The following is a 17673-nucleotide window of genomic DNA, read 5'->3' on the forward strand; positions in this document are numbered from 1 at the left end:
ACATACATACACATTACACTACTCATCCACACCATTCTGTGAACACTATTGATGCTTTATCGTGTCTCATAATATGGGTCAGTGTTTGGAAAGGTCTGTCCATATGTGTCCTTGTGTTCTGTGACTGCAGATTATGGTTCCTGTGCCATGTGGGGTAGCTGTGGGGAAACTTTAGACCTAGAGGAGGGACTCATGCTTCCCTGGGGCTCACTTTCCTGGGCCCTGCTGAGTCATTCCCACCCCAGCTGCCTCTGGTGGTACACTGAGGGATCAGGGCCCAGCCTTCCTGCTGCCCATCAGCCCAGGACACATCTGGGCACCCACAAGACAGCAGCCACACCACACAACTCAGCGTTCCTGTTAGCAGAAAAAAAGGGGATCCAAGAAAAATTTTGCAAACCAGCTCAGCTCTCTTATTCAGGAATGGAGTCATGGTTCTAATGGCCCCATTTTCCTGGTGGAAAACAAGTCACTGAACAAAGAAATGGATGAGGTTTATAAAGGTTATAATGAGAGGTGATTTAGTGAGCATGTCAGATTGGGCACTCAGGAAGCTGATTTGGGTTGGCAGTCAGTGGCCAGCACCTGGAGAGGAGTTACCTTGGAAGAGATTAGTGCTTCCTAGAGACTATCATTCTAGGTTTGATGACACACTTTCTCCCAACCAGTGGCCAGCATCTGAAGAGGATTTATCTTGAGAGGAAAGATATCAATGTATGGCTTTCTTTTTCATTGTCTTTCCCAGGCCACACCCTCTTGGGGTTTTTCCTTTCCCCTATCCAATAGTCCCCACCCCCTGGAACTGAGGGCTCCCTCCACCACTCACTCATGAGGCCCTTTCATCTGCTGGTCCAGATGCCAGGGGCTTCCTGCCCAAGGAATTGCACCAAGTCCTTCACATTTCTCCAGTGGGCTGGACTCCAGCTGTTTCCTCCCAGAATGCAGAACTGGAGAGAGGGATATTAACCATGGGGTGGGCCTCCAGGGTGGGGCTCAAAGGCCCTCCTCTCTGGACTCTCCCTCCAATCATGACTGTGCCCCAGAGACCTACTCTTGAAGCCCAGGATTAGCTTGGGGTGGTCTGGGCAGGTGGGTGCCCATGCCTTTAGGGGGACTTGCTGAGGGGTTCAGGCACAGGAGAGAGGGAGGAAAGGTGGGGAGTCCAGAAGGGGACTGGGAGCTGGGAGACACAAGGCCCAGCCTGCTTATAGCCAAAGGCTGTGCAGGAAACATGGACAGTGCCTTAGTGAGAGACCCAGGGTCGACAGGTTGGGGACCATTGGGAGTCCCAGTAGGGGAGTAGGCATGGGTGAAGACCTTTTGTACTCCTGGGACCCAAGACTCTTAGAGTCCCTTCTGCCAGGATTAGAGAGTTCACCAACATTAGAAAAAAGAGAAGACAATATATAAAGGAAAAATAAATTTAATCACAATTTGGCCAAAACGGAGGAAGAAGCTGATCTGCCCCAGCCTGTCCCACAGAAGTACTGCAATCTACAGGGACAAAGCCAAGAGATAGGACAGAGAAGCTGAGTTGTCTCTGCTGTCCCACAGAAGTACTGCCATCCACAGGAAGGAATCTGGGAGACAAAGATATGTAAACAGAGGGGGGATGTTAGGGAGCCCAATATCCTCCAACTTTGCATTCCTTCCTGGAACAGGGCTTTGGCCTGGCCAAAGTTTCCATCCTGGGCATGGGACAGTTGCCTACTGGTAGCTGGGACATTGACAGGAAATGCCAGGGACTGAGCACAAAGCAATCTGGAGCCCAATTCTCTGGGATCTGGGAGCAGGGAAAGGAAAGTCAGCAGAAGCAGCAAAGCTTTGTGCATTCTGCTGCCAAAGTCAACCTAGAAGGCACTTGGTAGATGCCTCCACTCCACATCTGACCAGGGCTGGACATGGCACTTGACCCCTCTCAACTACTCTGCACAACTGAGCAAGACCATCATCATGGAGGGCTGGGGAGATCTGCAGTCTGGATTCTCCAAAAGAGTCAATGCTGCCTTTGCATCTGGAGGATGGCATATATTTTTATTTACCTTTCACTACAAACACTTCTTCCCTGCAGGGACAGAAGTGCCTCTCAGGTCAGTGTCATTCCCTAAACCATGTGGGCCAGATCCTCTTTTCTAGTGATGGTCCCCATCACTCTGTCCCTTTCATTGAAGGACTAGACCCATCATGTCTGGCCTGGTCAGGATCACAGTCTGCATCCACATTCCCAGCTAAAGACAAAAACTACCCCAGCCCCCACTGTCCTCTAAAGGCTCAGGAGACGCCCAGAAGCTGCCAGAAGGTCACTCCAGAAGAGACCTTGGAACTTACCCCACAGTGTGCATGAGTCTTCCACTGAGGGTGATCACTGGGTTAAAACATCCATAGAACCTGGTGCAATGGCCACACTTGTAATGCTAATGAATGGGAAGCCGGGGCAAGAGGATCACACATTTGAAGCCACCCTGTTTGACTTAGTGAGATCCTGTGTTGAAACAAACAAACAAAGTCTGAAAGAGCACCCCTAGGTTCTGCACCCAGTACCACAAATCAACAGATACATGTATGCTTTTTAAACATCCATACGCTGATGTGCTGAGTCAGCATCAGGGCTGAAGATGATTTCAGACCTGCCTGTGCAGAAAGCAAGTACCCAGCACCACCATGCCTGGCCCTGCCTCAGCAGACCTGGCCCTGTCTGTCACAGCTGTCAACTAAGCTCGACACCAGTGTGTCTAGGACAGGGTTGCCCTGGTCTTTCTCTTGGCATTTGGCCTTCTCTTGTCTTGGCTCACCTCAGCCCTAGACTTGGTCTGGTCTTTGGTTTTAGTCTTGAATCGACCCTAGGCCTTGTGTCCTATCCTGCTCTATACACACAGGTTTCTATGTGCTCCTAGATTTAACTTAAATCTAGGTATGTCCGAGTTTCTGAATGAGCCCACCAACTTATGAGGCTCCCTCAGGGACAACTCCTTGGTAGATGGTGCCTGTCATTTCACTGGAACACGCAGGCAGAACAGCCTTGCAGGCAACAGGACAGGACCTGGCTCCTCTTTGACCTCTTCCTGCCAGCATTCTAACCTGGAGGGTGCTGGTAGTACTACAAAAAGCATGGTCCCTTGGACAGATGGACCTGGGTCCTTGTACCTGCTCTGCCACTGGTTGTTTGGGTACCACTGGCAGAATTGCATCAACCCCTGGAGCATCCTGTGCCATTTGGAAACTGAGGTGATCACTGCTCCCTTACAGTCTTGAGGCCGATGGTCCATGACATCAGGTGTGTCTTGCATACCGCCAGCTTCAGGGCAGAAAAGGTGCCCTCAACAAATGAAAGCTCAGCCCTCCCTGGACTTACCAGCAGGATGGAGCCTGGAGCCCCTCCTGCCCTCTCACACTGGGAGTCTCCTCTCTTAGCACCCTGCAGTTCCTGCCCCCACACCCCTCACTTGCTCTTTGCTCACATTTTCTCTCCCCCCACAAAACAGCCACTGCCTGGCTTCCCCTGTACCCTCCAGAACTCCCAAAAGGAGTTTAGTTCCAATCCTTGGGCTAGGTGCTGGGGCAGAGGCCAATCTGGTAGCTCAGGGAGGGCCCATCCTGGCCAGGAAGTGTTGGTGCCAGCTCTGTGACCATGCCCTGCTTGAGGTTGGCACACAGGCCTAGTCAGAGCATTGCAGAAGGATGTTGCTTTACAGAAGAATGCTACATGGCTGATGGGAGAGTGCTGGGAGAGTGGCAGGCAGCAGTGCAGGGCTCTCCAGGCAGAGGGCAAGTGCTAGAGGAAAGCCCCTTTGTGGGAAGGACCACTGTCTAGCATCTAGCAGACAGAGGTTCCCCTAAAACCCAGCTAATGAACACACATAGTGTTCCATGAGCAAGTACCTGTGAACAAATGCACACAACTCCATGGTAAAAACTTCAAAACCAGAAATGTGCTGAAGCTGGGGTGCCTTGGCCTGAGTCCATCCAATGGGCAGGTCTGGTCCTGCTCCCTGTGACCTTTGCTGCAGCTGCACTGCAGCCCTGCACACTTCATCCAGCTTCTCCACTTCTTCACCTTCACTCTATCAAACAAGTGTTTCTTCCTTTCATCTGATAAAAAACTCCCATGCCACATTGCACCCCACATCTCATGGGCACATCCTGCCTTAGTGGATAAACACCCTCCTCTCCTAAGTTCAAGTGTTTTACAATTTCTAGAAGTGGGAAAGTGATTGCTCCATCTGCTTTATTGAACCCAAGGGATGCAAGCTTGAGGTGGTTGTATGCCTGTCCAGTTATCATCTGGCTTCTCAAATACTTCCTACTGGTTTGCTGGGCTTATAGTATATTTGGAAATGCCCATTTAACTCATCCTCACTGGCACTTGATATTTTCATTTTAAGTTCTGTGCCAATCAGGAAAGAGAGATCTGACCTTCCAGCATGGCTTTTATTTATGTTTCTGACTGCCAGGATATAAACCCTCACAAGGGTGGATGCTTGGGTCCAACCTCAGTTTGGTGGGTTCCTTATCTCCTGAAAGTCCCTGTTGAATGTTCTGCATGAAGGTAAGTATGATGTCCTTAAACTATGACTTCAGGCTCAGAGGAGCTGTGTAGAGCATAAGTCCAGCCATAAACAAAGGTTTGGGATACTCAAGAGGCATGAAGGGAGGGAGGCTCCAGGGGAAGAATAATGTAGAGGGGTTTGAGTGCCAGGAGGAAGAGCAGACCTGGAAATTGCAGGGTAGCAAGGGATCCACTGAGGGGTGACAAGGATCTACAGTTGGGCTAAAAAGAGAGCACACCCTGAAGCTACGAACACTGCAAGTTCTGCTGCACTCTACCTAGGAGGGAAAGAAGAGGGGAAAAAAAGGACAAAAAACGTGAGAGACAGATCAGTAAAAACTGAGGTATGTTCACCCATAGGATGCAGAGTTCTGCCAATCTAAAAGACAGGATCCCTGAGTACAAGCACTCAGTCACCTCTATACCAGGGTGAAAGAGAGGTGCTTGTTCACAGGGCTCTGCTATTCCTTCCTGATCGGGCCAAACTGTCCTTGGCCAGATGTCCCACTGTCCAATCAATGTGGGAGTGGTACCTTACTCCAGGAGCCCAGAGGGTTTTCGCCTGGGGCATAGGCAGTGCCCAGGGGCAACTTACAGAAGATGCTGACAAGAGTTGGAAATCTGGAATTCATCCACTGGCCCCAGAAACTTCAGCCACCCAGGGCAATTTTCAAGCATCACTAGGGGCACAGCCCCAGGAACCGAATGGGGTACAGATGGTGGCAAAGGAGTAATGGGTGTAGGTACTCACTGCCCTTTGCATTCGGACCCAGTAACACTGGTCTTGTGGTAGCAGGCTCTGAGGAGAAGCCTGTGGGAGTAGCTTCAAGGGCAAGCAAGGTTCCTGGAAGGAGGAGCAATCAAGGGTTCCCAGGTGTCCTCCGCAGTGTTGACAGGGACAGACTTGCCAGGTCCAAGAGGTATCCTTGCCTTGGAGAGAAAGTCCTTCACCACCCCCCTCAAATCATTAATGAGCCAGGATGCCTATGGTTCACAGAACACAAAGTTCAGGAGGGCAAGCGGAAGCTCACCCACTGGACCTGACACTCTGAGGACTGGGGATGAGGGACACTCACCCAGAGGCCTCAGAGATTCCAGAGCAGTGATGGGCCAGGGGTGCTGAGCAAGAGGACCCAGAGAAGACTGAACACTAGTAGGCAAGGGGCACTCACACACAGGGCCGAGAACACTGACCACTGCTGGGTAGGAGTCACTCACCCAGAGGACCCAGAAGACAGGGACTACCAGTGAGCCACGGGCAAACACATGTGGAAACCCCGAGGACCCTGAGCACTGCTGGGTGAGGGGTGCTCACCCACAGGGTTCAAAGGAAAATGAAAAAGAGTGGCCATGGGTGCTCACCCACATGAGCTGGCGGCACTGGGCCATTGTGGACGAGGGGCACTGCCCAAATAAACCACCGGAGCCCGGGCACTGCTGGGCGAGGGGCACTCACCCACAGTACCCAGAGGACACTGAACCCTGGTGGGCTACCAATGCCACCAACTGGACCCTGAGGACACTGGGCACTACTGGGTGAGGGGGGTTCACCCGCAGACCCCAGTGCAGAAGGAACAAGACTAGGCCAGGGAAGCCCTCAGGAACAAAATCTTGAGGAAAGCCAAGAGTAGTGAGTGGCGCACGTACCCCAGAATCTCTAAGGACACTGAGGACTGCTGGGGGAGTGGCGCTCACCCACAGGACCCAGAGAAGACTGACCACTGTAGGAAGAAGGGTGCTCACCCCCAGGAACCAGGGCAGGCAGACAAAACTCACACTGCTGGGGGAGGGGCCCTCACACACAACAACCTGGGAAAACAGAGAAAGAAAGAGTGGGGGTGCTCACCCTCCACACTCAGGGGTGTCTGAGCACTGGTGGGTGAGGGGTGCTCACCCTCAGGATCCAGAGAAGACTGACCACTGGGCCAGGAAGGGTGGTCACCCACAGGAACCAGGGAGACAGAGCACTGTTGGGAGAGGGGCACTCACACACAGGACATGGACTCCTGGCAATCAGGAGGAGAGTATCCTTCACCCAAGGACTCAGTTCCCTCCCTGTGGGTTTGACAGAGTGGTGCTTGTTCACGGGGCTTAGCTAGTCCTCCCTGATGGGGGTGAAACTGTACTTGGCCTGATGTCCCACTGTCCTGTCCATGTGGGAGTGGTTCCTTATTCCAGGATCCCAGAGGGTTTTTCCTGAGACAAAGGCAGCACCCAAGGGCAAGTCACAGAAGAAGCTGACAAGAGGTGGAAATCTGGCCTTCATCTTCTGGACCCAGGGACCTCAGCCACCCTGGGCATGTTTCAAGCACCCCTAGGGGCACAGCCCTAGGAGTCGAGTGGTGTGCAGATGGAGGCGAAGCAGTGATGGACACAGGTCCTCGCTGCCCTTTGAGTTGAGACCCATTAACACTGGTCTTGTGGTGGCAGGCTCTGAGGAGAAGCCTGTTCAAGTGGCTGTACCAAAGGACAAGCAAGGTTCCTGGAAGGAGGAGCAATCCAGCGCTCCCCACTTTTTCTCCACAGTGTTGACTGGGACTGTCTTGCGAGGCCCAAGAAGGTGTCCTTGCCTTGGAAGGAAAGGCCCTCACCACCCACCTCAGGTCATCACAGGAAGAAGGTGGCCTAGGGCTCAGAGGACGCAAAGAGTTCAGTAGGGCCAGGGGAAACTCACCCACTGGACCCAGAGACTCTGAGGACTGGGGCTGAGGGGCTCTCAACCAGAGGTCTCAGATATTCCAGAGCAGTGGTGGACCAGGGACGCTGAGCAAGAGGACTCAGAGGAGACTGAGCACTGGTAGGTGAGGGGCGCTCATCCACAAGGCCCAAAGGACACTGAGCACTACTCAGGGAGGGGCACCACCCACTGACCCCAGGGGAGACTGAGCACTGCTGGGGAAGGATCGCTAGCCCACAGGGCCCACAGGAGACTGAGTACTGCTGGGCGAGGGGCGCTCACCCAGAAGATCCTTCAGACAGGGAAAACCAGAAAACCAGCGGTGCACACCCTCAGGATTCCCCCTTTTAGGGACCTGGGGACTGCGGGTGAGGGCCGCTCACCCCCAGGTCCCAAAGGACAATGATCAAGAGAAGGCCATGGGCGCTCACCCACTGGAGCTGCCTGCACTGGTCCCTTGTGGGCAAGGGGCGCTCACCCACAGGACCCAGAGAAGACTGACCACTGGAAGAGGAAGAGTGCTCAACCCCTAGGAACCAGAGCTGGCAGACTGGACACACACTGCTGTCGGAGGGGACCCCACTCACAACAACTGGGGAAGACAGAGCAAAGTAGGGTGGGGGGGTGCTCACCCTCAACACTCAGGGGTGTCTGAGCACTGGTGGGTGAGGGGTGCTCACCCTCAGGACCCAGAGAAGACTGACCACTGGGGTAGGAGAGGCACTCAACCACAGGACTCAGAATCCTGGCAACCTGGAGGACAGGATCCTTCAGTCCAAGGATTCAGTTCCCTTCCTGTGAGGGTGGCTCAGTGGTGCTTGTTCACAGGGCTCACTTAGTCCTCCCTGATGGGGGCGAAACTGTCCTGGGCCTGATGTCCCACTGTCCTGTCCATGTGGGAGTGGCTCCTTATTCCAGGATCCCAGAGGGTTTTCGCCTGAGACAAAGGCAGCACCCAAGGGCAAGTCACAGAAGATGCTGACAAGAGTTGGAAATCTGGCCTTCATCTTCTGGTCCCAGGGACCTCAGCCACCCTGGGCATGTTTCAAGCATCCCTAGGGGCACAGCCCTAGGAGCAGAAAGGTGTGCAGATGGAGGTGAAAGAGTGATGGGCGCAGGTCCTCGCTGCCCTTTGAGTTGAGACCCATTAACACTGGTCTTGTGGTGGCAGGCTCTGAGGAGAACCCTGTGGGAATGGCTGCACCAAAGGGCAAGCAAGGTTCCTAGAAGGAAGAGTGATCCAGGGTTCCCCAATTTCCTCAAAAGAGTTGACTGGGACTGTCTTACGAGGTCCAAGAAGGTGTCCTTGATTTGGAGGGAAAGGCCTTCACCATCCACCTCAGGTCATCACAGGAAGAAGGCGGCCCTATGACTCAGAGGATGCGAAGAGCTCAGTAGGGCCAGGGGAAGCTCACCCACTGGACCTAGAGACTCTGAGGACTGGGGCTGAAGGGTGCTCACCCAGAGGTCTCAGATATTCCAGAGCAGTGGTGAGCCAAGGACGCTGAGCAAGAGGACACAGAGGAGACTGAGCACTGGTAGGTGAGAGGTGCTTAACCACAAGACACAGAGGAGATTGAGCACAACTGGGGGCGGGGCGCTCACCCAGAGGAACCTGAACAGGGAAAACCCGAAAACCAGGGGTGCACACCATCAGGATTCCCCAATTTAAGGGCCATGGAGACTGTGGATGAGGGCCCCTCTCCCCCAGTTCCCAAAGGACAATGATCAAGATGAGCCATGGGCGCTCACCCACAGGAGCTGCCTGCACTGGGCCCTTGTGGACGAGGGGTGCTCACCCACAGGAACCACCGGACCCTTGGCACTGCTGGGCGAGGGGCGCTCAACCACAGTACCCAGAGGAGACTGAACCCTGGTGGGCCACCAATGCCACCCACAGGACCCTGAGAACACTGGGCACTGCTGGGTGAGGGGCGCACACCCGCAGACCCCAGTGCAGAAGGAACAAGAGTGGGCCAGGGACGCCCTCAGGAACAGGAACAGGACTTTGAGGAAAGCCAAGAGTAGTGAGTGGGGCAAGTACCCCAGGAACTTTGAGGACCCTGAGGGACTGCTGGGTGAGGGTCGCTCACCCACAGGAACCAGAGAAGACTGACCACTGGGAGAAGAAGGGTGCTCACCCACAGGAACCAGGGAGACAGAGCACTGTTGGGAGAGGGGCGCTCACCCATGGGACACGGACTCCTGGCACCCTGGAAGACAGGATCCTTCAGCCCAAGGACTCGGTTCCCTCCCTGTGAGGATGGCACAGTGGTGCTTGTCCACAGTACTCAGATACTCCTCCCTGATGGGGGTGAAACTGTCCTTGGCCTGATGTCCATTGTCCTGTCCATGTGGGAGTGGCTCCCTATTCCAGGATCCCAGAGGGTTTTCGCCTGAGACAAAGGCAGCACCCAAGGGCAAGTCACAGAAGATGCTGACAAGAGTTGGAAATCTGGCCTTCATCTTCTGGTCCCAGGGACCTCAGCCACCTTGGGCGTCTTTCAAGCATCCCTAGGGGCACAGCCCCAGGAGCCGAAAGGTGTGCAGATGGAGGCGAAGGAGTGATGGGTGCAGGTCTTTGGTGCCCTTTGTGTTGAGAACCAGTAACACTGGTCTTGTGGTGGCAGGCTCTGAGGTGAAGCCTGTGGGAGTGGCTGCACCAAAGGGCAAGCAATTTTCCTAGAAGGAGGAGCAAACCAGCGCTACCCACGTTTCCTCAAGGGTTGACTGGGACTGTCTTGCGAGGTTCAGGAAGGTGTCCTTGCCTTGGAAGGAAAGGCCCTTCACCACCCACCTCAGGTCATCACAGGAAGAAGGCGGCCTATGGCTCAGGGGTGGCGAAGAGCTCAGTAGGGCCAGGGGAAGCTCACCCACTGGATCCAGAGACTCTGAGGACTGGGGCTGAGGGGCTCTCAACCAGAGGTCTCAGATATTCCAGAGCAGTGGTGGACCAGGGACGCTGAGCAAGAGGACTCAGAAGAGACTGAGCACTGGTAGGTGAGGGGCGCTCATCCACAAGGCCCAGAGGACACTGAGCACTACTCAGGGAGGGGCACCACCATGACCCCAGAGGAGACTTAGTACTGCTGGGGGAGGAACGCTCACCCAGAGGACCCTGAAGACAGGAAAACCCAAAATCCAGACCCTCAGGATTCCCGCCTTTTACGTCCCTTGGACCGCGGGTGAGGGGCGCTCACCCACAGGCCCCAAAGGACACTGATCATGAGAAGGCCATGGGTACTCACCCACAGGAGCTGCCTGCACTAGGCCCTTGTGGGCGAGGGATGCTCACCCACAGGAACCACCAGACCCTGTCCACTGCTGTGCGTGGGGAGCTCACCCACAGTATCCAGAGGAGACTGAACACTGGTGGGCCACCAATGCCACCCACAGGACCCTGAGGACACTGGGCACTGCTGGGTGATGGACGCACACCTGCAGACCCCAGTACAGAAGGAACAAGAGTGGGCCAACGACTCCCTCAGGAACATGAAAGGACTTTGAGGAAAGCCAAGAGTAGTGAGTGGGGTACGTACCCAGGAATTTTGAGGACCCTGAGGTGTGTTGGGTGAGGGGCGCTCACCCACAGTACCCAGAGGAGACTGAACAATGGTGGGGCACCAATGCCACCCACAGGACCTTGAAGACACTGGGCATTGCTGGGTGAGGGATGCTCACCCAAAGACCCAAGTACAGAAGGAACAAGAGTGGGCCAGGGACGCCCTCAGGAACAGGAACAGGACCTTCAGGAAAGCCAAGAATAGTGAGTGGGGCACATACCCCAAGAACTCTGAGGACACTGAGGACTGTGGGGGAGGGGCGCTCACCCACAGGATCCAGAGAAGACTGACCACTGGGAGAGAAAGGGTGCTCACACCCACAGGACCCTGAGGACACTGGGCACTGCTGGGTGAGGGCGCACACCCGTAGACCCCAGTGCAGAAGGAACAAGGGTGGGCCATGGACGACCTCCGGAACAGGACCTTGAGCAAAGCCAAGAGGAGTGAGTGGGGCACATACCCCAGGAACTCTGAGGACCCTGAGGACTTTTGGGGGAGGGGCGCTCACCCACAGGACCCAGAGAAGACTGACCACTGGGAGAAGAAGTGTGCTCACCCTCAGGAACCCGGGCAGGCAGACTGGACTCACACTGCTGTCGGAGGCGCCCTCAATAACTACTGGGGAAGACAGAGCAAAGAAGGGTGGGGGGGTGCTCACCCTCAACACTCAGGGGTGTCTGAGCACTGGTGGAGAGGGGCGCTCACCCACAGGACCCAGACTCCTGGCAACCTGGAGGACAGGATCCCTCAGCCCAAGGACTCAGTTCCCTCCCTGTGAGGGTGGCACAGTGGTGCTTGTTCACAGGGCTCAGCTAGTCCTCCCTGATGGGGGTGAAACTGTCCTTGGCCTGATGTCCATTGTCCTGTCCATGTGGGAGTGGTTCCTTATTCCAGGATCCCAGAGGGTTTTTGCCTGAGACAAAGGCAACACCGAGGGGAACGTCGCAGAAGATGCTGACAAGAGGTGGAAATCTGGCCTTCATCTTCTGGTCCCAGGGACCTCAGCCACCCTGGGCATGTTTCAAGCATCCCTAGGGGCACAGCCCTAGGAGCAGAAAGGTGTGCAGATGGAGGCAAAGGAGTGATTGGTGCAGATCCTTGGTGCCCTTTGAGTTGAGACCCAGTAACACTGGTCTTGTGGTGGCAGGCTCTGAGGAGAAGCCTGTGGGAGTGGCTGCACCAAAGGGCAAGCTAAGTTCCTGGAAGGAGGAGCAATCCAGCGCTCCCCACTTTTTCTCCACAGTGTTGACTGGGACTGTCTTGCGAGGCCCAAGAAGGTGTCCTTGCCTTGGAAGGAAAGGCCCTCACCACCCACCTCAGGTCATCACAGGAAGAAGGCGGCCTATGGCTCAGAGGATGCGAAGAGCTCAGTAGGGCCAGGGGAAACTCACCCACTGGACCCAGAGACTTTGAGGACTGGGGCTGAGGGGTGCTCACCCACAGGCCTCAGAGATTTCAGAGCAGTGTTGGGCCTGGGACACTAAGCAGGAGGACCCAGAGGAGACTGAGCACTGGTAGGTGAGGGGCGCTCACCCACAAGGCCCAGAGGACACTGAGTACTACTCAGGGAGGGGCACCACCCACTGACCCCAGGGGAGACTGAGTACTGCTGGGCGAGGGGCGCTCACCCACAGGACCCAGAGGAGACTGAACCCTGGTGGGCCACCAATGCCACCCACCATGACCCTGAGGAAACTGGACACTGCTGGGTGAGGGGCGCACACCCGCAGACCCCAGTGCAGAAGGAACAAGGGTGGCCACGGACTCCCTCAGGAACAGGACCTTGAGGAAAGCCAAGAGTAGTGAGTGGGGCACATACCCCAGGATCTCTGAGGACCCTGGGGACCGCTGGGGGAGGGTCGCTCACCCACAGGACCCAGAGAAGACTGACCACTGGGAGAGGAAGAGTGCTCAACCCCTAGGAACCAGGGCTGGCAGACTGGACACACACTGCTGGTGGAGGGGCCCTCACTCAAAACAACTGGGGAAGACAGAGCAAAGAAGGGTGGGGGGGTGCTCACCCTCAACACTCAGGGGTGTCTGAGCTTGGTAGGTGAGGGGTGCTCACCCTCAGGACCCACAGAAGACTGACCACTGGGCCAGGAAAGGTGGTCACCCACAGGACCCGGCCTCCTGGCAACCTGGAGGACAGGATCCTTCAGTCCAAGGACTCAGTTCCCTCCCTGTGAGGGTGGCACAGTGGTGCTTGTCCACAGTACTCAGCTAGTCCTTCCCGATGGGGGTGAAACTGTCCTTGGCCTGATGTCCCACTGTCCTGTCCATGTGGGAGTGGTTCCTTATTCCAGGATCCCAGAGGGTTTTTGCCTGAGACAAAGGCAGCACCCAGGGGCAAGTCACAGAAGAAGCTGACAAGAGGTGGAAATCTGGCCTTCATCTTCTGGTCCCAGGGACCTCAGCCACCCTGGGCATGTTTCAAGCATCCCTAGGGGCACAGCCCTAGGAGCAGAAAGGTGTGCAGATGGAGGCAAAGGAGTGATGGGTGCAGGTCCTTGGTGCCCTTTGCATTGAGACCCATTAACACTGGTCTTGTGGTGGCAGGCTCTGAGGAGAACCCTGTGGGAGTGGCTGCACCAAAGGGCAAGCAATTTTCCTAGAAGGAGGAGCAATCCAGCGCTCCCCACATTTCCTCAAGGGTTGACTGGGACTGTCTTGCGAGGTCCAAGAAGGTGTCCTTGCCTTAGAAGGAAAGGCCCTCACGACCCACCTCAGGTCATCACAGGAAGAAGGTGGCCTATGGCTCAGAGGATGCGAAGAGCTCAGTAGGGCCAGAGGAAGCTCACCCGCTGGATCCAGAGACTCTGAGGACTGGGGCTGAGGGGCTCTCAACCAGAGGTCTCAGATATTCCAGAGCAGTGGTGGACCAGGGACGCTGAGCAAGAGGACTCAGAAGAGACTGAGCACTGGTAGGTGAGGGGCGCTCATCCACAAGGCCCAGAGGACACTGAGCACTACTCAGGGAGGGGCACCACCCACTGACCCCAGAGGAGACTGAGCTCAGCTGGGGAAGGGACACTCACCCAGAAGACCCTTAAGACAGAAAACCCGAAATCCAGGGGTGCAGACCCTCAGCATTCCTCCCTTTTACGTCCCTGGGGACTGCGGGTGAGGGGCACTCACCTGCAGGTCCCAAAGACACTGATCAAGAGAAGGCCATGGGCATTCACCCACAGGAGCTGCCTGCACTGGTCCCTTGTGGGCAAGGGGCGCTCACCCACAGGAACCACTGGACCCTGGGCACTGCTGGGCGAGGGGCGCTCACCCTCAGTACCCAGAGGAGACTGAACCCTGGTGGGCCACCAATGCCACCCACAGGACCCTGAGGACACTGGGCACTGCTGGGTGAGTGGCGCACCCCCACAGGCTCCAGTGCAGAAGGAACATGGGCCAGGGACGCCCCCAGGAACAGGACCTTGAGGAAAGTCAAGAGGAGAGAGTGAGGCACGTACCCCAGGAACTCCGAGGACACTGAGGACTGCTGGGAGAGGGGCGCTCACCCACAGGACCCTGAGGACACTGACCACTGGGAGAAGAAGGGTGCTCACCCCCAGGAACCAGGGCAGGCAGACTGGACTCAAACTGCTGGGCGAGGGGCCCTCACTCACACCTACTGGGGAAGACAGAGCAAAGAAGGGTGGGGGTTGCTCACCCTCAACACTCAGGGGTGTCTGAGCACTGCTGGGGAGGGGCGCTCGCCCACAGGGCCCAGAGGAGACTGAGCACTACTCAGGGAGGGGCACCACCCACAGACGCCAGAGGAATCTGAGCATTGGTGGGGTAGGATGGCTCACTCAGAGGACCCCGAAGACAGGGAAAACCCAAAGATTAGGGATACAGACCCTCAGGACCCTACCTTTTAGGGCCCTGGTGACCGCTGGGTGTGGGGTGCTCACCGCAGTCCCCAAAGTACAATGATCAAGAGTGGGACATGGGTGCTCACTTTCAGAAGCTGCCTGCACTGGGCCCTTGTGGGCGAGGGGTGCTCACCAACGTTACCACCGGACCCTGGGCACTGCTGGGTGAGGGTTGCTCACCCACACAACCCAGAAGACAGGGAACACCTCAGAGCCAGGGTCACGCACGTTTGGCACTCCCCCTCCGAGTTCCCTGAGGACGTCCCAGGTCCCTGGGTGAGGGGCGCTCACCCACAGGCCCCACAGGACAATGATCAAGAATGAACAGGGGAGCTCACCCACAGGAGCTGCCTGCACTGGGTCCTTGTGGGCTAGGGGTGCTCACCCATAGGACCCAGAGGAGACTGAACCCTGCTGGGCCACTGATGCCACCCACAGGACCCTGGGGACAGTGGCCACTGCTGGGCTATGGGCGCTCACCTGTGGGCCCCAGTGCAGAAAGAACAAGAGTGGGCCAGGGCCCCCTTACAAACAGGACCTTGAGGAAAGCCAAGAGTAGTGGAGTGGGGCATGCACCTCAGGGACACTGAGGACACTAAGCACTGCTGGGCAAGGTGTGCTCACCCACAGGACCCAGAGGACACAGGGAAATGCAGGTTGAGTGGCACCCACACCCAGGAAACAGGACGGCAGACTGCACTCACACTGCTGGGGGAGGGGTGCGTGCTCACAGCAACTGGGGGAGACAGAGCAAAGAAGGGTGGGGGTGCTCCCTCAACACTCAGAAGTGTCTGAGCACTGGTGGGTGAGGGGCACTCACCCACAGGACCCAGAGAAATCTGACCACTGGGGGAGGAAGGGTGCTCACCCTCAGGAACCAGGGAGATAGAGCTCTCATGTGGGAGGGGTGCTCACCCACACGAACCACAGGACCCTGGTCAGTCTTGTGCGAGTGTCGATCACCTGCAGGACACAGAGGATAGTGGGAAATGGAGGGTGATGTTCGTCCATCCCCAGGAATTTGGGGAGACTCAAAACTGCCCATGTTGGGTCGCTCACTCACATCAAAGGGTAGAGTGAAGGAGGACATATCTGGGGGTTCTCAATGTCAACATTCAGGGGTATCTGTGTGTTTGTGGGTGAGGAGCACTCACCTGCAATAACTAAAGTGTACCTATTAAGATTGGGTGAACAATGCTCACTCATAGGAAATGTGGGGAGTGGTCTGTTGAGCAAATTGTGCTTGCCCACAGGAACCATTATTTTGGGGAGTCATTTTTGAGGTAACCTTACCCATTTGCTCCACTGTGAATGAGTTGCACCTCCCACACCCTCTAAAGTGGATGAACACTTTGGGACCCTGAGGAGACTGAGAACTTTTTCATGAGGCCCCTACTGACAGGATCCCAAGGACAGGAATACTGGTGGGTTCAGATGTCATGCACAGGAACCTTTGGAGGATGAATACTGGTGGTTAGTGGGCATCTCCTGTGGGTCCTAGAGCACACTCTGGAATGGTGTTTCAGGTGGGTTTTCTCTTAGGACGATAGAAGACTGATCAATTGGTGAGAATTATGCTTTCCTGCAGGACCAGGAAAAGTGAGCCTTGGTGAGAGAGATGCTGTCAACATCAGGCCCCAGTGTAGAAGGAACAGGAATGGATTAGGGGCCTCTCACATGTAGGACCTTGAGGAAACCGGACACTGGTGGGAGTGTGACATGCATCTGAAACACACTGAGCATAATGAACTCTGCTGGGTGAGTGTCCCTACTTTGTAGGACATTTAATGTCTATAGTACTCACATGAATGTAGTATTCACTCCTCTGAGATGTCTCAAGTTCTGATGTGATATTTTTGCTAATCCGTAGGTCTCATGTGTTCTTCAGTGTTCATCGAAAAGGTGCATAGTGTCCTGTCCCTCTGTTTCTCCCCTGGCAGACTGGGAAGTCTCTCCAGGAAGTGGGCTGGGGCTCTGCCCACCCTCCTCTTTGTATCCAGGAAGTCTGTGATGTCATAATGGGCTTGGGGAGGGGCAGGCACAGCTGCTTGGAGAGGGTGTTGGTGCCCTCATGATTGACTTGTCCCCAGTCTAACCTTTCCTTGGACCCAATGACTTCTACCTCCACTGTTTTGAGTCAGAGACCTGAAGAGCCTTGGTTAGACTCTGTTTCTGACTCTCTTGTCCCTGTGTTCTATGAAAAATTCCCTGGGGGTGCTGTCCTGGGGCTCAGGGATTTGGGGTCACAATGTGACTATGGAGTTTGAGGATGAGAGCCTCAGTTTCCCATCTAGCCACTGCTTTTTCAATAGGGACCCTGGGCCTAGTCTGTAAACCTTGTTTCCTCTGTGCTCTGCCCTGGGACCCCTGGGTCTCCCTTTTCCTTCCTCCACTTCTACAGCCCATACTAGGCAGGTGCAGACCATTTGGTGTCTGGCCCTGGTGGGATCCCCACCCAATCATGCTGTACCTTTTCTTCTGACCCTGACAGGAGTTCCACAGGCTCCTGTGTGGTTCTCTTTGAAGGTGGGAAGGAAGTCCCACCACAGGCCCAGGATCTGTTGTAGTTCCCAGGGCTCCTCAGTCAGTGGTAGTTATGACTAGGCAGAGCCTGCCCCTCCCCCTCAGGCTTGCCTCAGTGTCCCTGGTGCTATACAGGTGGGTCATGTCCTTATTACCAACTTCCTCCCGCCACAGAATACTCCAGGAGCTGTGGTTTTAGGAAAGGGCTGAGATGTCTGGGCTCACTGGAGACAGAAAATGACAGTGGTTTGGCTGCAGGACAGCAGCACCATCTGGGGGGTACCTGGGTGCTGAAGGGCCAAGGTGCTTTCTCTTCCTCCACTTCACTTTTCTTTCTCCCTCAGATGTTCTGGCAATGATTTAGAGGGCAGTGTTTCCAAACCCCAAACCATCAAGGGACAAATACAATGGTGTCCTCACATCAGAGGGACAGCCTCAGAGCCTAGCTTGGGAGCTCCCCTCAGCCCTGGTCCACTCTGCTTTGGACTCTGC

At 55.6% G+C, this 17673-nt stretch overlaps 2 long non-coding RNA genes across 3 annotated transcripts; both read right to left on the bottom strand.

Moving 5' to 3' along the window:
- Nucleotides 1-1444: 1444 nt before the first annotated feature.
- LOC124981093 (uncharacterized) lies at nucleotides 1445-4793 on the bottom strand. Of its 2 annotated transcripts, XR_007107917.1 has the most exons (5): nucleotides 4711-4793; nucleotides 3880-4061; nucleotides 3145-3295; nucleotides 2329-2482; nucleotides 1445-1580 (listed from the first exon to the last, which is right to left on the bottom strand). It is a non-coding gene; the product is annotated as an uncharacterized LOC124981093 (long non-coding RNA). The 2 variants fall into 2 exon arrangements; XR_007107918.1 differs by lacking the exon at nucleotides 3145-3295.
- Nucleotides 4794-14265: 9472 nt separating this feature from the next.
- LOC124981094 (uncharacterized) lies at nucleotides 14266-16583 on the bottom strand. Its single transcript, XR_007107919.1, has 3 exons — nucleotides 16463-16583; nucleotides 15527-15621; nucleotides 14266-14411 (listed from the first exon to the last, which is right to left on the bottom strand). It is a non-coding gene; the product is annotated as an uncharacterized LOC124981094 (long non-coding RNA).
- Nucleotides 16584-17673: the final 1090 nt, after the last annotated feature.

The sequence above is a fragment of the Sciurus carolinensis genome, chromosome 3 (genome assembly GCF_902686445.1).
Source record: "Sciurus carolinensis chromosome 3, mSciCar1.2, whole genome shotgun sequence".
Taxonomy (NCBI): domain Eukaryota; kingdom Metazoa; phylum Chordata; class Mammalia; order Rodentia; family Sciuridae; genus Sciurus; species Sciurus carolinensis.